This window comes from Microtus pennsylvanicus, chromosome 15 (assembly GCF_037038515.1).
Source record: "Microtus pennsylvanicus isolate mMicPen1 chromosome 15, mMicPen1.hap1, whole genome shotgun sequence".
Taxonomy (NCBI): Eukaryota; Metazoa; Chordata; class Mammalia; order Rodentia; family Cricetidae; genus Microtus; species Microtus pennsylvanicus.
The window spans coordinates 39,660,354-39,680,844 of record NC_134593.1 but is presented as its reverse complement, the minus strand read 5'-3'; the positions used below and the strand labels follow the sequence as shown (position 1 = coordinate 39,680,844).

General features: G+C 38.3%; 1 non-coding gene across 1 annotated transcript; it reads right to left on the bottom strand.

The window, feature by feature from the left end:
- Positions 1-15,959: 15,959 nt before the first annotated feature.
- Positions 15,960-16,123, bottom strand: LOC142836238 (U1 spliceosomal RNA). The gene has a single exon (XR_012908031.1). It is a non-coding gene; the product is annotated as a U1 spliceosomal RNA (small nuclear RNA).
- Positions 16,124-20,491: the final 4,368 nt, after the last annotated feature.

The window sequence follows — 20,491 nt, the reverse complement described above, 5'->3', positions numbered from 1 at the left end:
TTTTGCACTCTTCATTTTCTCTAATATCATCAAGCCCCTCTGTCATCACCATCTCCTCTCTTTCACTCTCAGTGAGTAAAGAAAAGGAGAATGTTCTGATATTCTTAAAATAAATTGTTCCTAGAAAGAAACTCAGTGAGAGGGATAGGAAAGTTGTCTCAGCATTTGGTATTTTTCCAAAAGAGTGAAGCCCACTTCTTAGCAAACATGTGGTGGCTCAAAACCATCTGTAACTGTGGTTCCAGGGTCCTACTGCTCTCTGCTGCCCTCCATAGACACTAGCAATATAGGTGACACACACATGCACATGTGCAGGCAAAGCACTCATGCATATTAAATAACTCATTAAATATTCGACTAAAGTAATGCCTTCAACCAGAAATATTAAAAAATGCAATATGGACTATTCCATTGAGATATGAATTACTTTATGAAACATTTTTTGAAAAGTTTTTTTTTTATTTTTTTTTAACATTTTTTTATTGATAAAAGAAAAATAAAGAAAAAAAAAACAAATTTCCACCTCCTCCCAGCCTCCCCTTTCCCTCCCCCTCCTCCCACTCTTCTCCCTCTCCTCCCACTCTTCTCCCCCTCCTCCCACCCCTCTCCCCTTCCCCCCACTCCTCTCCCCCTCTCTCTCCAGTACAAAGAGCAGTCAGGGTTCCCTGCCCTGTGGTAAGTCCTAGGTCCTCCCCCCTCCGTCCATATCTAGGAAGGTGAACATCCAAACTGGCTAGGCTCCCACCAAGCCAGCAGATTGCATAGGATCAAAACCCCGTGCCATTGTCCTTGGCGTCTCATCAGCCCTCATTGTTCGACATGATCAGAGAGTTCAGTTTTATCCCCTGCTTTTTTTGGTAATAGTCCAGCTGGCCTTGGTGAGCTCCCAGTAGATCAGCTCCACTGTCTCAGTGGGTGGGTGCACCCCTCGTGGTCCCGACTTCTTTGCTCATGTTCTCCCTCCTTCTGCTCCTCATTGGGACCTTGGGAGCTCAGTCCAGTGCTCCAGTGTGGGTCTCTGTCTCTATCTCCATCCATCGCCAGATGAAAGTTCTAAGATGATATGCAAGATATTCGTCAGTATTGCGCTAGGATGGGGTCATTTCAGGTTCCCTATCCTCAGCTGCCCAAGGAACTAAGTGGGGACCTCAGCTTGGGCACCTGGGAGCCCCTCTAGGGTCAATTCTCCTGCCCACCCTAAAGTGGGTCCCTTAACTAAGGATTGTGGTTCCGTGCTCCCCTATCCAACCTTCCTTTATCCCGATCCTCCTATTTCCCCAAGTCCCCCCTCCTTCCCTTCTACCTTTTCTCTCCCCATCTCCCCTTACCCCCTTCCCACCCCACCCCCAAGATCCCACTTTTCTCCCCGGCAATTTTGTCTACTTCCCTTATCCAAGAGGATAACGATATGTTTTTCCTTGTGTTCACCTTCTTACTTAGCTTCTTTAGGTTCGCCAATTGTAGATTCTGTGACCCCTATTTATGGCTAGAAACCAATTATGAGTGAGTACATCCCATGTTCTTCTTTTTGGGTCTGGGATACCTCACTCAGGATAGTGTTTTCTATTTCCATCCATTTGCATGCAAAATTCGAGAAGTCATTGTTTTTTACCGCAGCGTAGTACTCTAGTGTGTATATATTCCATACTTTCTTCATCCATTCTTCCATTGAAGGGCATCTAGGTTGTTTCCAGGTTCTGGCTATTACAAACAATGCTGCTATGAACATAGTTGAACAAATGCTTTTGACATGTGATAGAGCATCTCTTGGGTAAATTCCCAAGAGTGGTATTGCTGGGTCCAGGGGTAGGTTGATCCCAAATTTCCTGAGAAACCGAAACACTGACTTCCATAGTGGTTGCACAAGATTGCATTCCCACCAGCAATGGATGAGGGTACCCCTTCCTCCACAGCCTCTCCAGCAAAGGCTATCCTTGTTGTTGTTGACTTTAGCCATTCTGACAGGTGTAAGATGGTATCTCAAAGTTGTCTTGATTTGCATTTCCCTGATTGCTAAGGAAATTGAGCACGACCTTAAGTATCTTTTGGCCATTTGAAGTTCTTCTGTTGAGAATTCTCTGTTCAGTTCAGTGCCCCATTTTTTAATTGGGTTAATTAGCATTTTAAAGTCTAGTTTCTTGAGTTCTCTATATATTTTGGAGATCAGACCTTTGTCTGTTGCGGGGTTGGTGAAGATCTTCTCCCAGTCAGTAGGTTGCCTTTGTGTCTTAGTGACAGTGTCCTTTGCTTTACAGAAGCTTCTCAGTTTTAGTAGGTCCCATTTATTCAATGTTGCCCTTAATGCCTGTGCTTCTGGGGTTATACCTAAGAAGCGATCACCTGTGCCCATCTGTTGTAGGGTATTTCCCACTTTCTCTTCTATCAGGTTCAGTGTTTTCGTGCTGATAATGAGGTCTTTAATCCATTTGGACTTGAGTTTTGTGCACGGTGATAGATATGGGTCTATTTTCATTCTTCTACAGGTTGACATCCAGTTGTGCCAGCACCATTTGTTGAAGATGCTTTCTTTCTTCCACTGTATACTTTTAACTCCTTTATCGAAAATGAGGTGTTCATAGGTTTGTGGGGTAAAATCCGGGTCTTCTATACGATTCCATTGGTCGACTTCTCTGTTTTTATGCCAGTACCACCCTGTTTTCATTACTGTAGCTCTGTAATAGAGTTTGAAGTCAGGGATGGTAATGCCTCCAGAAGATCCTTTATTGTATAGGATTGTTTTGGCTATCCTGGGTTTTTTGTTTTTCCATATAAAGTTGATTATTGTCCTCTCCAGATCTGTAAAGAATTTTGATGGGATCTTGATGGGGATTGCATTGAATCTATAAATTGCCTTAGGTAGAATTGCCATTTTTACTGTGTTGATCCTCCCAATCCAAGAGCAAGGGATGTCCATCCATTTTTTGGTATCCTCATCAATTTCTTTCTTCAATGCCTTAAAGTTCTTGTCAAATAGATCTTTCACTTCCTTGGTTAGGTTTACCCCAAGATATTTTATGCTGTTTGTGGCTATCGTGAATGGAGAAGCTTCTCTGATTTCCCTCTCTGCTTCCATATCCTTTGTGTATAAGAGGGCGACTGATATTTTGGAGTTGATCTTGTATCCTGCCACATTACTAAAGCTGTTTATCAGCTGTAAAAGTTCTTTGGTGGAGTTTTGGGGGTCGCTTATGTACACTATCATATCATCTGCGAATAACGAAAGTTTAACTTCTTCCTTTCCAATTCGAATCCCCTTGATCCCATTATGTTGTCTTATTGCTATTGCTAGAACTTCCAGCACTATATTGAAGAGGTATGGCGAAAGTGGACAGCCTTGTCGTGTTCCTGAGTTAAGCGGGATGGCTTTGAGTTTCTCTCCGTTTAATTTGATGTTAGCTGTCGGCTTGCTGTATATAGCTTTTATTATATTTAGGTATGACCCTTGTATCCCTAATCTCTCCAAGACTTTTAACATAAATGGATGTTGAATTTTGTCGAATGCTTTTTCAGCATCTAATGAAATGATCATATGGTTTTTTTCTTTCAGTTTATTTATATGGGGGATTACGTTGATAGATTTTCGTATGTTGAACCAGCCCTGCATCTCAGGAATGAAGCCTACTTGATCATAGTGGATAATTTTTCGGATGTGTTCTTGGATTCGGTTTGCCAGTATTTTGTTGAGGATTTTTGCATCGATATTCATGAGTGAGATCGGCCTGTAATTCTCTTTCCTGGTTGAGTCTTTGTGTGGTTTTGGTATCAGAGTAACTGTAGCTTCATAAAAGGAATTTGGTAATGACCCTTCTGTTTCTATATTGTGAAATACATTAAGGAGTATAGGTATTAGGTCTTCTTGGAAGTTCTGGTAGAATTCCGCGTTGAAACCATCTGGTCCTGGGCTTTTTTTGGTAGGGAGGTTTTTGATAACCTCTTCTAATTCTTCGCGACTAACAGGTCTATTTAGATTGTTCACCTGGTCCTGATTTAACTTTGGTAAATGATATTTATCTAAGAAAGTATCCATTTCCTTTACATTTTCCAGTTTTGTGGCATATAGGCTTTTGTAGTAAGATCTAATGATTCTCTGAATTTCCTCTGTGTCTGTGGTTATGTCCCCCTTTTCATTTCTGATCTTATTAATTTGCAAATTCTCTCTCTGACGTTTGATTAGTTTGGATAGGGGTTTGTCAATCTTATTGATTTTCTCCAGGAACCAGCTTTTTGTTTCATTGATTCTTTGGATTGTTCTCTGTGTTTCTATTTTATTGATTTCAGCCCTCAGTTTGATTATTTCCAGTCTCCTACTCCTCCTAGGTGAGTCTGCTTCTTTTTTTTCTAGAGCTTTCAGGTGGGCTGTTAAGTCTCCAATGTGAGCTTTCTCTGTTTTCTTTAAGTGGGCACTAAGTGCTATGAACTTTCCTCTTAGGACGGCTTTCATAGTTTCCCATAAATTTGAGTATGTTGTTTCTTTATTTTCATTGAATTCCAGGAAGACTTTAATTTCTTTCTTTATTTCTTCCTTAATCCAGGTATGGTTCAGTAGTTGGCTGTTCAGTTTCCATGACTTTGTGTGCTTTCCGGGGGTAGCCTTGTTGTTGAATTCTAACTTTAATCCATGGTGATCTGATAAGACACAGGTGGTTAGTAATACTTTTTTGTAACTGTGGATGTTTGCTTTGTTACCGACTATGTGGTCGATTTTCGAGAAGGTTCCATGAGCTGCAGAGAAGAAGGTGTATTTTTTCCTATTTGGGTGGAATGTTCTATAGATGTCTGTTAAGTCCATTTGTTTCATTACCTCCATTAATTGTCTTATTTCTCTGCTAGGTTTCTGTCTGATTGACCTGTCCATTGGTGAGAGAGGAGTGTTGAAGTCTCCTACTATTAGTGTGTGCGGTTTGATGGCTGCCTTGAATTTTAACAATGTTTCTTTTATGTACGTGGGTGCTTTTATATTAGGGGCATAGATGTTCAGGATTGAGACTTCATCCTGATGAACTGTTCCTGTTATGAATATAAAATGCCCCTCTCCATCTCTTCTGATTGATTTAAGTTTGAAGTCAACTTTGTTAGAGATTAGTATGGCCACACCTGCTTGTTTCTTAGGTCCATTTGCTTGATAGGCCTTTTCCCAACCCTTTACTCTGAGTAGGTGCCTGTCTTTGTGGTTGAGGTGTGTTTCTTGTAAACAGCAGAATGTTGGATCCTGTTTTCTTATCCAATCTCTTAGCCTGTGCCTTTTTATAGGTGAGTTGAGACCATTGACATTAAGTGATATTAATGACCAGTGGTTGTTAACTCCGGTCATTTTTTTTAGTCGTAGAGTTTGTGTGTATCCCTTCTTTGGTTTGTGTTGATGAAGGGTCTCTAGATGCCTGAGTTATTGTGGTCATTATTGGACTCCTTGGTTAGTGATTTTCCTTCTATTACTTTCTGTAAGGCTGGATTTGTGGCTGCATATTGTTTGAATTTGTTTTTATCCTGGAAAATTTTATTTTCTCCATTTATAGTGAACGAAAGCTTGGCTGGGTATAGTAATCTGGGCTTGCATCCATGGTCTCTCAGTTTCTGCAGTACATCTATCCAGGACCTTCTGGCTTTCATGGTTTCCATGGAAAAGTCAGGTGTAAGTCTGATAGGTTTACCTTTGTAAGTAATTTGGCCTTTTTCCTTTGCCGCTCTTAATATTTTTTTCCTTATTCTGAATGCTTTGTGTTTTGATAATTATATGTCGAGGGGATGTTTTTTTTTGATCCAGCCTATTTGGTGTTCTGTATGCTTCTTGCACCTTCATAGGTATATCTTTCTTTAGGTTGGGAAAGTTTTCTTCTATAATTTTATTAAATATATTTTCTGGACCATTGAGCTGCACTTCTTCTCCTTCTTCTACTCCTATTATTCTTAGGTTTGGTCTTTTTATTGTGTCCCATATTTCCTGAATGTTTTGTGATGAGAGTTTGTTGGACTTGCTGTTTTCTTTGATCATAGTGTTTATTTTCTCTATGGTATCTTCAGAATCTGAGAGTCTTTCTTCTATCTCTTGTATTCTGCTGGTTATGCTTGTTTCTGTAGTCTCTATTCGTTTACCTAGATTTTCCATGTCCAGCCGGCCCTCTGTTTGTGTTTTCTTCTTTGCCTCTATTTCAGTTTTCAAGTCTTGAACTGTTTCCATTATCTGTTTGATTGTTTTTCCTTGGTTTTCTAGGGTATCATTCACTGATTTATTCAATTCTTCAAACTTTCTGTCATATTTCTCATCCATTTCTATAAGGGCGTTTTTTACATGCTGTTTAAGGGCGTCAATAATTTTCATGAAGTCGATCTTTTCTCCTTCTTGATTAAGGTGTTCATGTCCTTCCGTTGTGAGGTCGCTGGTTTCTGGTGGCTTCATGTTGCTTTTCAGTTTGTTGGGCGAATTCTTGCCTTGGCGTCTGCCCATCTCTTCTTCCAAATACTCCCTTATGGATCTTCTTTTACCAGATCAGGTCTCCTTGCCTACCCAACGTGGCCTCCCCAATGTTGGCTCTCCTGGCACCAAGGGATCAGGTCTCCGTGCCCAACCCTGGCTCGTCCCAATGCTGATTCTCCCCAATGCTGGTTCTCCTGGGGCCGAGAGATCAGGCCTCCGTGCTGGTTGGGCAGCTCGCAAACAAAGCGCCTACCCTCCTTGGTGCAGGCAGGCCACAGAAACAAAGGAAGTGCAGCCCGCCCGGGTGCCCGGAGGACTGGGATCCAGCTCCCAATGCCACGCGCCAAAAGAGGGCAGGGGGGGGGCAAGTGGGGAGGGCTCTGGACGGAAGCTGGGTGGGCCAGGAAGAAAGAGGCAGTATCCAGGGAATAGAGGTCCTGCAGAGAGCCCAAGAAAGACAGGAGGCCAAGGGACCCCCGAGATCTCTGTCCCTGGCTGGCGCCGCGGCCAGAAACTCACCCCAACGCTGGTTCTCCTGGGGCCGAGAGATCAGGCCTCCGTGCTGGTTGGGCAGCTCGCAAACAAAGCGCCTACCCTCCTTGGTGCAGGCAGGCCACAGAAACAAAGGAAGTGCAGCCCGCCCGGGTGCCCGGAGGACTGGGATCCAGCTCCCAATGCCACGCGCCAAAAGAGGGCGGGGGGGGGGGGGGGGGGGGGGGGCAAGTGGGGAGGGCTCTGGACGGAAGCTGGGTGGGCCAGGAAGAAAGAGGCAGTAACCAGGGAATAGAGGTCCTGTAGAGAGCCCAAGAAAGACAGGAGGCCACGGGACCCCCGAGATCCCTGTCCCTGGCTGGCACCGCGGCCAGAAACTCACCCCAACGCTGGTTCTCCTGGGGCCGAGAGATCAGGCCTCCGTGCTGGTTGGGCAGCTTGCAAACAAAGCGCCTACCCTCCTTGGTGCAGGCAGGCCACAGAAACAAAGGAAGTGCAGCCCGCCAGGGCGCCCGGAGGCTTGAAAAGTTTTAAAAAGCTATTTTTTAAACAAAGTAGACAAAATTGCCGGGGAGAAAATTGGGATCTTGGGGGGGGGTGGGATGGGGAGAAGGGGAGAAGGGGAGAGAAAAGTGAGAAGGGGAGGATGGGGGGAACTTGGGGAAATAGGATGATTGGGATATAGGAAGGTTGGATAGGGGAGCACGGAAGCATATTTCTTAGTTAAGGGAAGCACCTTAGGTTTGGCAAGAGACTTGAACCTAGAGTGGCTCCCAGGAGCCCAAGGCGATGTCTCCAATTAGTTCCTTGGGCAGCTGAGGATAGGGAACCTGAAATGACCCTATCCTAGAGCAATACTGACGAATATCTTGCATCTCACCATAGAACCTTCATCTGGTGATAGATGGAGATAGAGACAGAGACCCACACTGGAGCACTGGACTGAGCTCCCAAGGTCCCAATGAGGAGCAGAAGGAGGGAGAACAAGAGCAAAGAAGTCGGGACCACGAGGGGTGCACCCACCCACTGAGACAATGGGGCTGATCTATTGGGAGCTCACCAAGGCCAGCTGGACTGTGACTGAAAAAGCATGGGATAAAACCGGACTCTCTGAACATGGCGAACAATGAGGACTGATGAGAAGCCAAGGACAATGGCACGGGGTTTTAATCCTACTTCATGTTCGGGCTTTGTGGGAGCCTAGCCAGTTTGGATGTTCACCTTCCTAGATATGGACGGAGGGGGGAGGACCTTGGACTTTCCACAGGGCAGGGAACCCTGACTGCTCTTTGGACTGGAGAGGGAGGGGGAGAAGAGTGGGGGTAGGAGGAGAAGGGTGGGAGGAGGCAGAAACTTTTTTTTCCTTTTCTCAATAAAAAAAATTTTTAAAAATTTAATAAAAAAAACCGAAAAATAAAGAAAATCCTCTTTCTCTCTTAACCCCTACTCCGTAGAATCCAACATACGTGAAGAAGGGTACACAAAAACCAAACCCTGGAAGGTCTATGACATCTATAAAATATTACAATTACCACTGAATGTAAAAGAAAAAGAATTGTGTATTTGTGATGGCTCTCATAAAATATTTCTCTTTACAATTTGATAAAAATTTTAATATTTGTTAAGCTAGTTTTATGTCCTATGTCAAGACTAGGTCATCATTTTGTATCAGAAACAATTAAATAAAATTGTTAAAGTTATTTCGGTCCACATTTTAAAATATTTTGAAGCTGAGTTAAGTTGTTAATTTTCAAAATATTAATTCCAGAATATAAGGATATACTCAAATACATCGCCTTTACATTATATGATAATTTGTAGAAATTTTGACTCTCCTCATAGTGATAGGGTTCGTAATAATAGTTATATTTATTAAATCACACATTGTGAAAAATAAATTAACCTAACATTAAGCTAAACTGATACACACTTTTTCTAAAGGAAACGAAAAGTGGGGTAACCCTGACACACTCTCAGCTTTTTCTTTCTTCCTTTCTTTCTTTCTTTCTTTCTTTCTTTCTTTCTTTCTTTCTTTCTTTTATTTTGGGTTTTTGAGATAGGGTTTGTCTATGTAAAAGTTGTAGTTGTCCTGGAACTCAGTTTGGAGACCAGGCTGACCCCAAACTCAGAGAAATGTGCCTGTTTCTTCCTCCAGAATCTGGGATTAAAAGTGTGCCCCACTTTGCCAGGCATATTTTTACCTAAGGATTTTATCAGCATAGTTTTATCTAAGGATTTTTCATAGTTATAGGTAGAAATAGAAGAATGTAATGAGTTAATATACTTTAAAATGTCTTCATTGTATTTAGAATGAAGTTGTTTTAGGTGTGCTTACATTTATTTTAATCTACAAATAGAAAACCTAGTACAGATGCACCACAAAGATATTTCTATTACATTTGTGTAGAACTCACCAACTACTACAGGAATAGATATTAGCCAAATAATTACACTTTTAAAATTGATGTTCAATATCTCAAAGAAAATTAAGCATGGAGTTAGAGCTTTAAAAGATTTAAACTAGAAAAAGTGACATTTATGTCCAAAATTCAAGAATTAATGAATGTGGTGAAGAATTTTCTAAGCAATCACCATTTTCTGATGAGGAAAATCATGGATGGTGGGTCTGACTTTCATACCAAGTGAACAGAGGAAGAATATGCAGGTCTTCCAAAGCATTTGCACCCATTTACAGAGTCCAGTCCTGTAAATGTGACACTTTGTGTATGAATGTCTACAGATATATTAAAATCTTTGTAAAAATCAATGTGCAGAGATAACAGAATTCGTATTTTTTTTTTCTAGATTGGGCTGTTAAATTCTCTATCATGTCATAGCCCAACACCATGGTAAGAAAGAATGAGAAAATGCATTAATCAGATCAATTTGTAGTTTATCTTGTTAAATCATTTGTTTGTTCTAATTAAGACATTCCTCTCTCAAAATTATTGTGACGCATCTGCAATGACAGCATTATTGTGTCTTTTGAATTCAGTAGAATTTGAATTCAGAAACTGAGAGTGCACATCACATACCCAAACCAGAACTAATATGAAAGAGTGATTGAGTAAGCATTTATCTATTAAACTGGAGAAAACTCTGATTACTGAGTTTGTCATCTGTCTTTATGACAGCTTATGAAACATATTTTTATTTTCTGTAAAATCTTGAATACACTAAAAATATATTCAGGCTCAAGGGGTCACAATATCTATTTATGGTGATATAGACAGGACTCTACGTCACTAATGTTACTGGGAATTAAACTTCAGCAATCATGGAAAATTAGTCTACCATTTTGACACATGCTGGATAACTTTGATAATAACAATTATCATATTACTATAAATTAATAGACATACAGGACTCTATAGGCTCTATGTAAGCACACAGCATGTGCAACAGTTGTATGGCTTTTAAGAAATATTGGTACAGATAATGGCCAGAATCTGAAATATTTTCTTTCATAAATACCATTAAGTTGAAATCAGAAGACTTCTAAAAATGATTGTAATGATTTAATCAAATTAATTGGAAAAACTAATTCATATTCTTTTCAATTTATTGACCTTAGAGAGTACAAAGTTATGCAAGGGATAGTTTCATATGTAATAACAGTTACTAGTTAAACTCCTGCCTTCTACCTTCTCTCTACTGTGAGGGGAAGTCTACTCTTCTAAAGTGTTATTTTTATGAGTAAAACAGTCTCCTCCTTCTTACGGGTTCCTTTGGCCTTCCTAGGTTTTGAGCCAACTACAGAGGTTTGCAATTAAAATGGTGAGAACATGGGAATAGTTGTAACAATCAAGAAAGAGAAAAATAAGTTGGGGATTTGTGTGACAAGGCAATGTTCCTGTGGTTGTGAATGATAACAGTTAAGGAAAGACACTCACCTGCCTCGGGTAAACAAGTAGATGATAATAGCAATAACAGGTAGAGACCCGAGGAATAAACAGAAGGAGAATAATGAATTTGCTTTTGAAACGTATGTGTATTGTTTTGTGAGAATACACAGTTGCAGGATAAAGATGGACAGTTTCAACTATGCTGCATGTTGTCAATTGAGATGAGTTCATGCCTTCTCACTTTAGAATATTCCATTCTATTTATCTTATGTTCAACCATCGCATCTGACAACCTGCCTATTTCATCTCTACAAGGAAAAGGAGAAGGAACATATCTCAGTCAACATACACTAAAAATCTCAATCACGAGTCATTTATGGATTTTTTCTTTGCCAACTTCCAAAGCCATTTTGGATTGGCTTTCTTTAACTTGTATTTTATTAAAATGTGACTAGCATACATATTTATTTGAACCAGGTTACTTATATTTCACAGAAAATGTTGAGAAATACCTGAAGTGTGAATTTTCTGATTTCAACATCCCTTAGCGTTGACCTGCACCATGCACTTCTGACAGGTAGAGAGCGTGACTGCTGAGCTTATATTTCATTTATCTACAATTTGACCTTTGCCTGAGATTCATCTCATAGCCATGTGTGAACGTGATTGCCATGACTTTTTTGCTCACGACATATAATCAATATTAGGGGCATTAGTCACACTTCTAACACCTATGCAAAGGTGAAAGTTCCTGAGGTCACAAGGAAGCCCTCCAGCTTCCCAGACTTGTGCTGCTGCATTTAATCTATCCTGTTAAAATATTTAATGAAAAGTCAATTTCTTACCAGTGCATTGGTCTAAAAATGTCAAAATAAGTTTTCTAACAAATGACATTTTTAGAAAGAACTGTTGAGGGAAAGACTCCTCTTCTATAGGCAAAGATGTTATTTAATCAATTTTGAAATGAGAGATAAATGAATAGGTTGTAAAAAACCATCCCCTCACTTTGCAAGGTTAGGCTAATAAAAATAAAGAGCTTCAACCCACAAATTCTATAATTTGACTGGCTGTAAATTATAAATGTCAATTCTTATACAACAAATGCAAACTCATGGAGGAAATATCAATGGAAAACAATTACTAGGTGGATTTTGTGCTCTAGAGCCACAAAATAAAATACATTTAGTGTTTTCAGATCAATGCTGGAGGAAATGTCAAGGCTGGAGAATGCATTTACTCATTTTGCAGAGATGTCCAAAGCTATTAGCTTTCTGCACCTTAATTAGAAAGGCAACACAAAACTCTTCTCACGCAATAGTAGGAAATTCAAGACATTGAATACTGGGAAAAGACCTGAATTTGTGAAGTATTATAAATCCAAAAGTATTCTTGGGATAATGGGAATAGTTACTAAAAATCATTTCTATTTTTATGACCACAGATGGATTTTAAATTATAAACCTTAAGCATACAAAGATAATGGATATTGAAAGAAAAAGATAATTATAGGAAAATTAGAATGGTTAAGTGGGCTCAAAAATAGTATAATTTTTAATATAATGTATTAAACTGCTTAATTGCAAGTTCAAATTTAGAGTGTCATGGCCAGAAAGGTATTACTGAAGAGTGTTATTAACAAAACATTAGATATATTTTCTGGTTTTTTAAAATCTAATTCACTCCTTTTATATATAATTACTTAAGAATAAATTGTGTTCTAACTATAAGCCAATTAAAATTAATATATCATCTGCATGCCTTAAGCAAAATATATATATATTTACAGCTATGGATTTATAAAAAGTGTCCAACCTGGAATACTTAATGCCACATGGTAATCTGAATGTCTTTATCAAAACATTATTTTGTGTTTATCATACAGATTAACAATACAGGCAAATGGAAGAAGGCATAAAGAAAAGAACGGAAGAGAAAAGAATAAAGAGAAGAAAATGATTCTATAAGGCATTTGTATGTTGCTCATAAAAATCACAGCCAGCACCCATGGACTCCAGTTTTAAAAATGACTTGCTAGACCGTCCTGTTAGCAGCTTGTAGATAAATAGATTCAGTGTGTGCATGCTGTACTATTTCATGATTCTCAAGTGACTAGAATGTTTTAGATGGTCTGTTGTTGAACAGTTATAAATGTTCTCTGTGGCCAGAGGGTCTTTACTACCATGAAGGAGTTATGTCAATGCTGATACCATCCATTGTTTAAGTTTTCTTGTTATAATATTATACTTAAAATTGTATTTTTAGTTGGCTGGCTGTTTAAATAAAATACCAACTAGTTGTGTTATTTAAAAAAAAAAACAAGCTGCTAATTGCAGTATTTCTCTTTACAGGAAATGTCTTATCATTGACTTAAGAATGGAAGTTGGGGGGCTGGAGAGATGGTTCAGTGGTTAAGAGCATTGCCTGCTCTTCCAAAGGTCCTGAGTTCAATTCCCAGCAACCACATGGTGGCTCACAACCAACTGTAATGAGGTCTGGTGCCCTCTTCTGGTCTGCAGGCACACACACAGACAGAATATTGTATACATAATAAATAAATAAATAAATAAATAAATAAATAAATATTTTTAAAAAATGGAAGTTGGTATCAAGATTCTTCTAAATCATTTGTATGGATAGGAGTTACCTTTAAGACAAATAGTCCTTTGATTTCACTTGAGTTTAGTAACTTCTGAATCCTAAGTAATTGTACTGTGTGTTCTTGTGATTATATTTTGTTTGTGATCTAGTAAATAAAGCTTGACTGAAGATCAGAGTGCAGAAATAAGCCACTTCATAGTCATAGAGGCCAGGCAGTGGTAGCACACACCTTTAATCCCAGAGCTCCAGCATATAAGAGGGAGTGGCAGATGGATTTCTGTGAGTTCAAGGCCACCGTGGGCTATACTAGATAGACACAGACTTAAAAGAGAAACAAAGCCAGACAGAAGTGGCTCACACCTTTAATCACAGTACCTGAGAGAGTGGAGACAGAAAGGTATATGGCTGGGCAGAGAGAGGAATATAAAGTAGGAAGAAACATGAGCTTATCACATGTAGTCTGAGGATTTGTGGAGACAGGATCTTGTCCACTTTGGCTTTAGGATTCAGTAGAGGTCAAAGGTCTCTCTAGTGGCTGCCACCTTTACTTCTCTGATCTTTCAGCATTTACCCTAATATCTGATTATGGGTTTTATTTAATAAGACTAATTAGGATTGTGTTTGTGTCTCATGCCCTTAGGGCACATAAACTCACACAGTCAAACATAAATGCATATTAATAATAAAAGCAAGGAAGGAAGGAAAAAGAAAAAGATTGGTATATTCTGCTGTTTGAATGAAGGTGTCTTGTCTTTTAAAATTCGTGTTGAAACTGAATGCTCAGTGCCAGTGGCTTTTGGGAGGTGATTACATCATGAAAGATCTGATCTTTGATGAGAGTGGTACCCTTGTGATTTAAAAGGCTCAAGCTGAATAAGAGATGGCCCTACAAATCATCAAATAATGTTACTTCTCTTTTTGACAAACTCATACATGAGTATTGTTTTTGCTTAGTTTCCAGAAGATACTTGGCCAAAACTTTTGGGTTTCAGTGCAGTACAATTCAAATACATGACTCAGGTAAGAGACTAGTAAGAGGTCTTAATTTAGCAAAAACCAACAAACTAATCTTAGGAAATTTACCTCAGTGCTTTTTCTCATTAGGTGATGAGTTAGTCAAGATTACAGAGTGGCAGTAAGTTAGTATATGTAAATCTGTGGTCTAGTGGAAACACTCATTAAATGTTGGAAGTTAGTTCCTCTATTAAAATGAATTTTTTCAAGTTAACTATAGATAAGTTAAAAAACAAAAACAATCTTCTTACTCTTCTTTGATACATTCAAAACTGATGATTTGAAATATATGGATTAATAAAAATAGAATAAGTTTAAAACAATTGCAAAGCAATATCTCAAATATGTATCATATACATTTTAGGATAACCATAAAGATCTAGTAATAAAGCAAGACAATTGAGTTTAATTTCCCCCAGAGTTTCATTTTCAGGGTTTTATGTTGATTAATTAATTATGCAAATGAACATATAAGTAAAATTATACCTAATACTTAAATAGTATGCCTTTAAGGATTAAAGATTTCTATGTGGTTTTGAAATATAATGTATTATAGTAATTTTTCTCACTAGGATAGTTTTATTAAAAGGCTGCCTTTATTCTGTTATGCTAAATCAGACAGTTGTCCCACTGACTATCTCACAAAATTGACCATAAACTGGGTCAACAATATGATAAAGGAAATCAATAAGAAACTGTAGACAATGTGAACACAAACAGACATATTTTAGAGAATGGATTATTTAATACATAAAACAGGGCAGTGTCACAGGAGTCTCAACTGTAGTTTAACTGAAGTTAAAAGGGGTGTCCTATGTCCTCAGCTTATACTCATTCCTGAACCTTAGAAATATAGAGATACATGAATATTAGATGATTGTGTCTGCCGTGAAACTAAAATAAAAAGAGCTACAAATTTCTAAATTTGGCAGAAATAATGTTTAAAGCGGATCAAAGCTCTTGCCTCACAAGTCTGGCACTCAGAATTCAATTCTTGGAACCTATAGAAAGGGGAAAGAAAAAAATAGCTGTCCTCTGACATCCACACATGTGCTGAGGCCATGTGCACATCTTACATACATGTTCATGGGATAATAAATTTGTAAAAGTTAGCTCTTTTAGGTGGAGGGAGATGGGCTGAAGACTGGCTCAGCAGTTAAGAGTGCTTGTTGTCCTCGTAAGTTTGGTTTCAACAGCCCTGAGAGGTAACTCTTAATCACCCACGACTCCAGTTCTAAAGGAGTCACTGTCTTCTCTTCCGGCTTGTGTGGGCACCTGAACACCTGCAGCACATACCCACAGGTATGTATATATATATATGCACGTAAATAAAACCAAATCCTCAAATAGTAATTTTAAGCTTTAAATTGAAACAGGAAGAACTCTGCCTTTTAGTATTACGTTGCAGTATTTTATTTACTGAAAGATTGATCTAATACAGGCTTCTGAGTCAAGTCCTAGACAAGCTCTTTTCAAGTTTTGTGAACCCCCAGCAAAGTATTTAGTAACGATGTGGCTGATTGTTTTTAATTTATAAGAATTTTTATAGTAGTTTCTGGAGAAATAACTATATTTTAAATTTCTTTCTTTTTTTTGGGGGGGGGAGAGCGCAAACCCAGTCCCCCACCACCACAAATTATGCAGTCGGGTTTCTGCATTTGCGGAAGTCCCAGGTGTCAGCACATCCTGAATGCAATGGATAAGCCTTGCCCTGGGCAAACCACCTTTATGATCATGGTATCTCTTCTGCCAGGTTAACTATTTTTAAATTTCTGAAGTCTAAGAGGCATTCAATATATAATTGGATGTATATGGTTTTTAAAAACAATATTCATGCTGTTTATCTCCCAATGGATGGCACCTGACTTATAATGCTGATGAAATTAAGGCTTGGTTTATTAAGTTCTGAACTGATAAGCCCCAGCAAATGGTCACTATCTATCTCTCAATATCTACATGATTTAGGACATTCTCTAATCTATAGATGGTTCAATTAAATTGTTGGTATTTCCGGAACCATTTTGAAAATATTTCGCCTAACAATTAGCTTAGCTGCTGAAGTTTAAATTTTTTATTTTCTGAAAGTTTTCCTTCCTCAATTGTGCTTGAAATTTTCTGCAAATACTCTGGTGAAGCAAGATTTGGTGGTGTGGAAAGACAGACATGAACTATTAGAACATACGGAATGAGCAATGTTTAAAGATTGTGAGGTAATCCATACTTCATTAAAGTCACTGATATAAATATCAGGAATCTGGGATTTTATGCCAGCTCAACCACTTTCCTGTTAAGTAATTTATCACAGGTTGAGTTCCTTTCCATAAAACACCACTACAACAATTAGTGAGTGTGCCATAGGTCATCCCTTGACAATGAGGCTTAGAATCTCCGAATGGCCTTCGGGTGACATTCTGACTCCTTTCTGAATGATTTTCCATGTACTCAAAGAAGCAAAGCATCATTCGTTAGCATATCACCACATCACATAAAACTTCCTTGTGATGTGTCACTGGAATGTCTGAAATACAGATTTCCTTGTTGGTGTTCAAGGCTCACTATGGCCTAGCCCCTTCCAAGCTCATTCATACTTACTTGATTCTTATGAATTTAAAAAGAATATTTCTTGAATTTGTCTATTTTGCTTGATTCAAGACGATTTTTTTAAATTGGGTTTGCAGGAGAAATAAAATTGAAAGAGCTAAGGAAGAAAAGCAAAATCCATAAACCAGAGTTAACTATATCTCTTTGCACCAGAATTCATGGTCAAGGTCCAAGAAGCCATTAATGAAATCTTTAATAAGGAAAAGAAAAGCAAAACTATAACATTTCACTAAAATATGGGATGTTAGCTAAGTACCAGTAAACAGGCTCTAGAGGAAACAGAAGTAAGTGATATTTGCAATACACTTTGTGTCGAGTATTTTAAAAGTACAACCTTATTTGTCATTATAGTAAAGCATATAACTGTATTCTCCAAGAAGGACTGAAGCGAATTTTGTCCATTCTAGAATAGTACTAAGATTCTAGTACACTGATGTACATTGAGTTTCTAAACAGTATTAAATGAGTTAATATAGTAAAAGCAACACTAGAGAGGCTAAATAGCATGTTTATATTTTGCAACAATTGAATGTTGGAGGACCCCATTTTGCTTCTTTTCAGAGGCTTTCTTACCGGCTGTAGTATGATCCTCCTTCAGAGTAGAATCCTTTCTCAATCCAAATGGTTCCAAAATTTCTGATATTTCTGTGATGGATGTATACTATAAAAAACAAGAAAGCGCATCATTAATTAGCTTGGTATTCAAGAAGTCAAAGCTGTTAAATAAGTATAAACTGTTAAGCAGGAAGACAGAGGTCAAATTTCTGAGCATGTATATTTGAGGTACACCGATTTATCCTTTATGAGCTTTCAGAACATGAGGTGACCATTAGGCCTGGATGTAACTTGTGGACATCAGTGTAAGGAGGGTTTAAGTCATGAGACAATGCCATTGGAGCTAAAGAGGAGTGATTGCGTTTTCTTGGCAGCAAGAGAGGAAAAAAGAGAATCTAGGAACAGGATTTCTAAAAACAACTGCTCAGAGAGGCAGGGAAAAAACACAAAGCCAAATGAGAAGGCAAAGCTATCCCAATTACTCTTTCCCAGCAGATGGGCGGTTTTCCTGGCAGGAAATGGGTCATTAGTTTTCCAAGGTGTAGGTGTGGCAGCTAAATCTACTCAGTGAAACCTGGGAAGAGATGAAAATGAGATGTTTATAATTTCCATATTGCATACAAACCAGCAGAATTCTCAAGGGTCCGGTTTTCTAGGTGTCAAAAGGATCCTTGAGATATCTGGTCCTCTGATAACCTTCTCAAGTTAAAGAGTCAAACTCAAAGTAAAGTTTCCATTTTTTTTTTATCGGTACTGTCAGGTTCCAGCATAAGGCTACAGTGTTCCATGAAGGTCCTCTGGAAAATGTGCTAACACACTCATGTGAAAAGAATCAGTTCAGTCTGGTATACCGGTTACAATTGTCTTACGCACGAGCTACCTGAAATAATTAAAATAAATAAATAAATAAATAACCATGTCAGTATCTGAAAGTCTAAAACATGCATGACCATTGCAATTCCTTATGATGTTTGTTTTTAAAAATTTAGTTGCCAGGACTTATCTCTGTGAAATTTTGAATCAACTGGTCTGCCGTTCGGCTGTGTATTTTGCAAAAGCTCGGAGCATTTCTGAAACTGGGTTGTCCTTTGAGCATTTAAAAACAAAACAACCACCACCACAACGCTAATAACAGAAAACTTGTTCTGAGAAAATCTTGAACTGGTTTAAAACGTTACCAAGTAGACATAATCTTCATTAACCTATAAAGAGCAATTTATCATGCTGTTTTATGTAATGCTATTTTATCACATGCTTCAAAATAAATGATTAGTATATACGATGGTAACATTGCTTTCTATAATTTAGTCATGTTAAACACACTATTGTTTCCTGTCCTAGAAAACAATGGTCAAATTAATCAAATCTTGAGGGCATCATAAATCATGACCTAAACCCTCTCGCAGTTACACTTTGATAGATTACTAAGGGGAACATGTTCAGGAGGCAAGGGCTCTCCACTGAGAATTTGATGCTTCAAATTTGTATCTAAGAATAGATAGGATTCCAGTCAGCTGCAACTGATATGGCATGGAGTGGGGGGATGAAGTACCTTCAGAAATAATTAGGTCCCAACACATTCAGAGTGTTATAAATAATAAACCAAATGTTGAATTGGATCAAAAAGAAGGGGGGAACTGATGCTCACTTGAAAGCACAGGTGTTTTGTGTTTGGTATGCTGTGCATCACCTGTGAGGCTAACAGACACATTCGATACAGTTTAATGAATCTTCTGGGAAGGCCCCAAATAGATAACTTCAGGAGCATCCAGTACAGGAACCGTCAAAGGCAGACAAGCTAGTGCAATGCATTCTTGAGAAAGGCAATACAGTCTCAAATATTATTGACTGTAGAGCAGACTAATTCACTCATGCACCACAATGGTAATAGATCCATTAAGACACATTACTTAGACTCCCTCAAAGCAACATAAAAGATGCTGGGCAGTCATGCTTTTTGTTTCTTACAGGTTTCTTGTGTTTTATATTTTCATGTTAAAAACAACTGGCTTTTTAAGGTAAAATCAAAAGACTCAGTAAAATTACTTATATGGCACACAGATTTTTGTAAATATTAGCTACTTACCTCTGATATCCATGTTATGGACAAATAATTCTTATAGTACAAAGAAATGAAGTAACATGCCCAGGTTTGCAAAGCAAAAAATAAAAATGATGTCCAAGGGACTGAACCAAAGTAGCATTTATGCATAATAATTTCACTATTCTGCCTTTCATTATATTTTGATGGTTAAAGAGGAAACCTAGAAACTAGATTTTAATCCACTAGACTAAATTTTTGTAGAATATCTACACTTCAGAACATTTAGAGATGTCTCTAATTTAATTAGATCACACCATAAAATGACCCAGCTGCTGGGCAAAAAACTCTGTAAAGTTCCAACAAAGTAATCAATACTGTGTATATGGAGACATCTCATGTCTAGGACTCCTTCAACTAAAGGCAGGGTAGAGGGGCCACAGCTGGTGAAGTAACTGAAGCGGCCACAGTTGTTTCTCACCACTGACATTTTTGACTAGATATAATTGTGTGCTGATTATTTGAGTCTAAGTTTAATAGTTAAATGAAAATGAACTATTAATAGCAGCCTTCCTATGTTATTAGTTGGACAATGTTACTTTCCCAAAACTGAAAGTGACACCTGATGCAGAAGCCAAACTATAAAACACAACCCACTATAATAAGGTTAGGTGCAGGAACATGACAAAGTAGAATTAAATAATTTTACATTTTAGCTACTTTTCTTAGGTAATCCTTAGGGCTCTTTGCAATAGTAGAGTCTGTGCTGTGTAATGAATGCACATCCATATTGAATATACTTGAAAACTTTGTGGTTCCTTGAATTTCTCTGAACCCATGTATTTTTCATTTATACAGCAGTTCTCTCTTCTGACTCTAGGTAGTTTTCTGGATTAAACAAGTATAGAAGTGCTGTGCTCATCTAAGAATTTG